The sequence below is a fragment of the Dermacentor variabilis genome, chromosome 6, assembly GCF_050947875.1.
Source record: "Dermacentor variabilis isolate Ectoservices chromosome 6, ASM5094787v1, whole genome shotgun sequence".
Classification (NCBI taxonomy): domain Eukaryota; kingdom Metazoa; phylum Arthropoda; class Arachnida; order Ixodida; family Ixodidae; genus Dermacentor; species Dermacentor variabilis.
In genome coordinates, this window is record NC_134573.1 from 10,896,991 (window position 1) to 10,904,089 (window position 7,099).

Below are 7,099 nucleotides of genomic sequence, written 5' to 3' on the forward strand. Positions count from 1 at the left end.
TAAAGGCTGGTTCTAATACTGACTGTCTCTAGTTGCATAGACTAATTTTCAGCATATAGGCATCAATACAATAATTATTCTAAAATACATGTTGTGAGTTATGTAGAGCAAAATGTCCGCTGTTTTGCCGAATAGAAGGTGCTTCATGAAGTCTTTTTTTAAATGAGTTGAACGATACAATTGAAGACACCAAACGATACCACAGCAATCGGTAATTCGGTGACAAGCTTGTGTGCAAGAGTATTTGTATATGAAAATGTTTTTGCTTTACTGTGGACGACCGGTCTGAAAATACCTGATATTATTTGCTTCAATTGCAGCTATTGCACCAGTGAAGGATGTCTGTGTGCCGGTTTGTGCTCAGTTTCTCAGCCAGCGGGCCTGAGAATGTGTGCCACAGCAGTCTGTCTAGTGGTGCTCTTTGTTCTGGAAAGCTGTGCCATTCTATTGTATATCTGTCTTGCATATGCAGTCTTAATAGATAGTGACTGCAAATGTTGGTGGAATGACGAGGCCTATGCAAGTAGAGTAATTTTTGCAGATGCATTCAAAGGATAATTGATGATTTGTTTTCCTGTGGCAACAAATTGGTTCAGTATGAGCACGTCGACTTGAAAGGGATATTGTTTCCTACCTGACATGGTTGCACATATGAGTGGTGTTTAAAAAACACTTATAGTGCCAGAGTTCAAGATTTGAGGCAACAGATAAAACACGCACCAATAAAATAACTGTTTGTCTAGTGTTGGCTTAATGAGTATGCAACAACACTGCACACTGATCGTTAGCACTGTCGTGCATGGGCTCCATGGTAACTAAGATTAGCCACGAATAAGCTCACTGTGAGCTAGTGTTGAGCTAACTATAACAGGTGAGTATGCGATGATGTAATTAAGTGCAACATTGGAAGGCAACGTAACAATGTAAAATTATAGCCTGAGCTCGCAGCTGCGTTGCGTGGTCAGGCGACCAAAAGATATGAATATTTAAAAGGGAACGAACAGTGCTACTGCCAGTATGAAGTGACAGCGTTGTACACAGCAACATATTCCCTTTGTCCTGTCTGTAGCCCTGTTCGGTTCCCTTCTAAACATGCACCAAGCAGCCCAATTCAGAATGCGCCGGCAGGTTAAGTGATGACACGCTAGCATAGTGGGAGCTATTCTGAAAGTTATGTCTTCTATGAAAATGTGTCATGAAGATACTTCACTGCTAAAAATTTGGTGTACAACTGCACAAAGCAGCATCAATAGCTATGTTGCTCCCCCATGTTGTGTCAAGGGTCTGTGCATGTTTTGTAAGATAATCCTTGAGTCGTCGGCCGGTTTGTCCTACATAATTGCGGCTGCGGGACAGTGGGATATTGTAAACAGCACCAACCGTAGTACCTATGAACTCCAGCACATACTTTTTGATGTAAACTTCACGTCTTGCCCTGGTCCGGTTAACATTTTGTACGTGCCCAGATTGCGTGGCACTGAAAATAAAAAGGTAGTTTCAACTCTGAACAGTTTGCTTGAATTGATGGTTGCCTTTGTGTACAGATTGTATAACAGTCATAGGCCTTGGCTTAGTCGAAGTTGTCTGACCTAAGACGTCAGCTACGTTCAACTCCATTAAATGCTTCTTGGCAATGCATGCTTAAAGGCAGTGCAAACGCACTGTTAAAAGCAAACATTGTACTTGGTTATGGAAGCTCCCCTCCACGTCGGGGTGGTACCAAGTGTTAAATGTGATCTCCGGTGTTCCTGTAGCAACAACATGCTTCAGTGTTCAGGTGCACCAATAGAAAAGTTAAAAACACCTTTGAGTGCAGGGAATAGCTCCAGCTCGATGCTCACCACAGAAAATCTTCAGGCCCAGGTAGTGGAGCTTGCCTTTCAGTAGTAGTTTCGCTTACTTGAACATGCGTGGCACTTTGTAGGAGACATTAAATAGTTGCTCAACCACTTTAATTGTGACTTTTCACTGCCGAGAACACTGTCAGCTAGTCGTAAAACACTAGCTGCTGTAAGAACCAGCGTAGTAAAGGTATTCTGCTTCATTGGAAACTTTCTACCCTATATGACGTGAAGTAAGGCTACTAAATGGGTTGAGTTATTTGTTTTCTGTCTTCTCTACAGTGCTAGATGAGCTCATGGAAAGGGGAAAACTACATTTCAATAGATGAAGTGCCAACAGAGACAGCAAAGTCAGGAAGAACAAAGACAGGACAAGGTGCTACTTGCAACTGTTTATTGAGGTCAAAAGCACTGAATATATAGCCATGGGGAGAGGGGGAAGAAAAAAAAAGAAGCACTGATTATGTGAATGCGCATGTGCAAAAATATGGAAGATGTATATGAAGGGAATCATAAGATTAACCAAAATCTAAAACTTATCTAAAAACATGCGTTCATTTCTGTAAATAGTCGGAGACGGGGTGTTGACACAGGCATCCCCGCTTTTCTTAGTCTGGTTGGCCTCCAAAAGTTCACGTGCCACAGTGTCATTGCTTTTAAAGATGATTGTTGTATTAGCCCTTTGTTGCATGCGGAATAATTACGTGCGCGAACTGTGATTTTTTTCTTGTTTCGTGTCTTTCTGCATCAGAAAAAACGGGAAAAATTTTTTCATCTCTTTCAAATGTTTATTTTGGAAGATACAGAATGTCCACTACAGTGGACAACATGAATACCAGCTCCGGTAGGGGAAAGTAAAAATGTTTATGTTTGCCTTTTCCACCAGGCAAAGTTCTTCCAATAACAAAAGGGCACTTTACTCTTCATTATGAAATAAAAAAATACAGTCACTTTTGCCGTGAATGCACAAGAACACTTTGCACTTCCCGCAGAGGTATGTTGTCTTCCGCTTGCAGCCATTCATTTTGCACCTTTGTGCTGCACACGTTTGCTGGCGGCGGAAGTGGCTTACGCTGTCGTACCGCGCGTCTGCGGACACCGAGCTTGCTTTCGCAGGTGGCCTTCGTTTCGCTGCGGCTGAGCATGCTAGTGCATTAGAAAAATCAGTTTCATCAACAGTGGTCCTTGATTCTGCCTTGATCAGTGCTATCGCCACCGATAACTTGAAGTGGCTTAGCTGCATCTTACACTCTGCTGCAACACAGCGGTATAGCAGCCATGCGTTTACGACAGCCAAATCGGTCAGGTGAAAAATTACTCTTTTGTACCATTTTTTTGTCTTGAGGTGGGTCCGGTACATAGAAAGCAGCATGTCACACTTGTCGACGCCGCCCATATTTTCATTGTACCTTGCGATTAGTGCAGGGCTTTCGACCTCAACGTGTTTTTTTTTTGTTTTCGGTCAAGCCGCCTCACTTTTACAAGTGGGTTGACACCATGCACATTTGAGGCCACCATTACAAGCCTGTTATCGTACCACTCACAAACAATGATGCCATGCTCTCTATCTACTTTGTAGTCGAACGAGCCCCTGCCTTGTTTTCTCAGCTCTTTTTCAGGCATCAACGGGCATTTAGCTGCCCTGTTTCTGCGCAAGGTGCATGTAGCATGCAGTCCCTTATCCTTTAGGTGTGCCAGGAGCTCTGGGGACGCAAAGAAATTGTCAAAAAAAAGGAACGTACTTGGAGGTACAGCTCTGGCAAGGCGCAGCACTACGCGTCCTGACGGGCCAATAGTCTGGGGTGCGTCAGGCGGGTCGGACTTCAGGTTGTCTCCGTGAAACTCTATTTCGTGAACATACCCGGACTGACCGGCCCTTACCCAGACTTTGTATCCCCATTTTTTTGGCTTGTTTGCCATGTACACCTTTAGCGAGTGCCTTCCTTTGAAGGGGATGATCTGCTCATCTATTGCCTGGCAAGACTCTGGTTCAGCCAAATTCTTGAATGAAGCATTCAGTTGGTCGATCATTGGACGAACTTTCTGGAGGCGATCGAAGCCTTCCTCAGAACTCTTCTTTTCTAAAGCAGCATCGTTGAGGTGAAGAACTGATAATATTTCCTCCCATCTGTTCACCGTCATTGCGTCAGCAACCATGTCCTGCCTAGTGTTTGAGGACCAGTACGAACGCCTAAAGGAGATGTCGACTATTGACATGTACATGCATATGCCCAAAAAAAACCTCCATTTCATTCTTTGTTATCACCTTCATTTTTGGACGATTAGATATTCTGTGCCTGTTAGATTCAAATGTTAGCAGCTCAATGAGATCCTCACCATACATGAGCTTGAACATTTTCAGTGCAGTTTTGCCTTCAGCAGCTGCAGCCTTAGGCTTCAGCTCGTTGTGCACTTTGGTGCAATGAGGAATATCTCTCTTATCCCAACGCCATACCTTCGGCTTTTCCTTCTGAATGCGACGCTGTTTTGGTGCGCCCTCGCCTTCAGCATCGCTGTCAACGTCTTCCTCCTCACTCGCACTGCTATCGGTTATATCGCTCCATCTGTCCACTTCTACTTCGTTCTGGCTATCATCTTCACTGTCAAGGCGATCATCGTCACTACCAGATGGCAAGTCTTCTCCAAGTAGCGTATTCACCTGGTCCCGTGGCAACGGGACATCCAATAGTTTATCGATTTCCGCATCGGTTAATTTCTTCTTTGAAGCCGGAATCCTCCTAATGAGAACAAAGTAAAGCTGCATTAAAAACTATATAGAACATAATAAATAATGCACTCAAATCTGAGCAGCAGCAGTAAACCCTTACGAAAAGCCTCACATGGGCATGTCGTTTTCCCGCCATGCATGGTGTCCACCACAGTGGACATTTGAAAGAAGTTGTTCGGAAAACTGACCTATGTTTTACTCAGTCGTAATATCAATGGCGCGTACCTAACAGTATCTCTTTTCTTGTTTCCGCATAATTATACATCGCAAATTAGGGAAATGTGCGAATGGTAAGCCAAAAAGTGAAGACAAACGTCACTTACCCGCTCGAGCAGGGGGCAGCCATCTTCGTAGCAAAATTTCGAGGCAGCCGCAGTATGGTGGCGCCATCTAGCGCATCGAAAACGCACCTTTTTTGTCCACTGTAGTGACCAGCATGCACAGGAGCACAACTTGCTCTAAAAATCGCAGAAATTTGTCCACTACAGTGGACACCATGCAACGAAGGGTTAGGAAGCCTTGCTTCACGTACTTGCTTATTCTCATTCTCACATGCCTTGCAATGAAGCAGCAAGTTTGAGCCATAACCATTTTTGAGTGAAAGCTTTTGCTCCTGCAGGCGTTCATTAATACATTGGCCAGTTTGTCCGGTTTACTCCTTCCCACACTTCAGCGGTATGCAGTATACGACCCCTTCTCCGTACTTCACAAAAGGGTTTGTGTCTTTACTGGAACACTCTACTTTCTTAGTCATCATATCCAATCAGACGACACAAAGTAGCAAGTTTTTGGGGCTCGGAAGAAACCACAGGAATTTTGTATTTCACGATGACATGTTTAAGATTATGTGCTGCTTTGTGAGAATACGGTATCACCACTGTAGCTTTCTTTTCCAATGTTTGACCTTCTTCACTGCTTCAGTTTCTTTCTTTTTGCACCTTTTTCAACAACGCCTCCGAAACTTTGCTCAAAACCAAACAAGGAAAGCCAGCTTTCTTCAACTTCAAAATCTGTTCGTCAAAGGTTTTGTGTGCCTTATGACAGCACAATTCTTTAAGGGTAAATTCAAGGCACATAGTGGCAATCGCACGTTTAACAGTCTTGGAGTGCATAGACTTATATTGCAACAATTAATTGCAGGGTCGGTATACCGACCTCGTGCCCGCAAGGATTTCTGCCGTATCCAGTGGCGATACCGTATTCTCACGAAGTGGCGCGTAATCTTAAACACATCGCCGCAAAATATAAAATTCCTGTGGTTTTTGCTGCGCCCCGAAAGCTTGCTACTTTGTGCCGCCTGATTGGATCTCATGACTCTAAAAGTAGAGTGTTCTATTAAACATACAAATCCTTTTGTGAAGTGTGAAGAAGTGGTCGTATACCATGGAAGTGTGGGAAAGAGTGTATCGGACAAACTGGCTGATGTATCAGCGAACACCTGTGGGAGCACAAGTTTCCGCTGAAAAATAGTTACGGCTCAAACTTGCCACTTCATTGCAAGGCCTGCAGGAATGAGAATAAGCAAGTACGTGAAGCAAGGCTTCAGGATACAACGATCGTGCTTAAAAGCAAATACACTGTGGCACGTGAGCTGTTGGAGGCCAACCAGATTAAGAATAGAGGGGATGCCTGTGTCAGCATGCCTGTGTCTGAATATTTACACAAATGAATGCATGTTTTTAGATAAATTTTAGATTTTGGCTAATCTTATGATTCCCTTCATCTTCTGTGTTCTCGCGCGTGCGCCTTCACACAAGCAATGCTTCTGTTTTTTTCTTCCCCTACTCCCCATGGCTATATATTCAGCTGCTTTTGACCTCAATAAACAGTTGCAAGTAGCACCTTGTGCTGTCTTTGTTCTTTCTTACTGTGTTGTCTCTGTTGGCGCTTCATCTTCTGAAAGCTCTTCACCAAGTAGCCCCCACAACGTGTTCTACTGGAAAACTACAACTAGACAGTGATCTTCAATTTCTTGACCTCATTGTTTTCTTTGGTGAGTGTCATGTGCACTGCATCTATCCCCGTCTTTTAAGGAGGGAATTCTGCCTTTCGCATCAGCGCACTGTTCGGCTGTGAAGCTCTGTCACAGAAGCACGAAATAGCATCCTCAACAAGTCGAGGAGAACTTCTATACCCAGGTCTAACACTGGCCTACAGTGGTGTGACCACTGTTAGATCACGTTCAGAGGGTCAGCCATGGTCTCAAAATCTGGGTTCAAAAAGGTGAATCAGACCAGGCCTTGGCGCAAAGTGTAGCAAGAGGCACATGCAGCAGTTCAACTGTGCGGTTGTTTACAACATCCCGCTGTCCTGCAGCTGCAACTAGGCAGGACAAATAGGCCTAATATTTGTTTGTTTGTGTGTGTGTGTGTGTGTGTGTGTGTGTGTGTGTGTGTGTGTGTGTGTGTGTGTGTGTGTGTGTGTGTGTGTGTGTGTGTGTGCAATTAACCAAAAGTCTTAGCCTGCGCTCGTGTTGTTTGGCCTTCTCCCATCTTTTCGTGTTGTCCCCAAGTAATCAGTCGGTGTCACA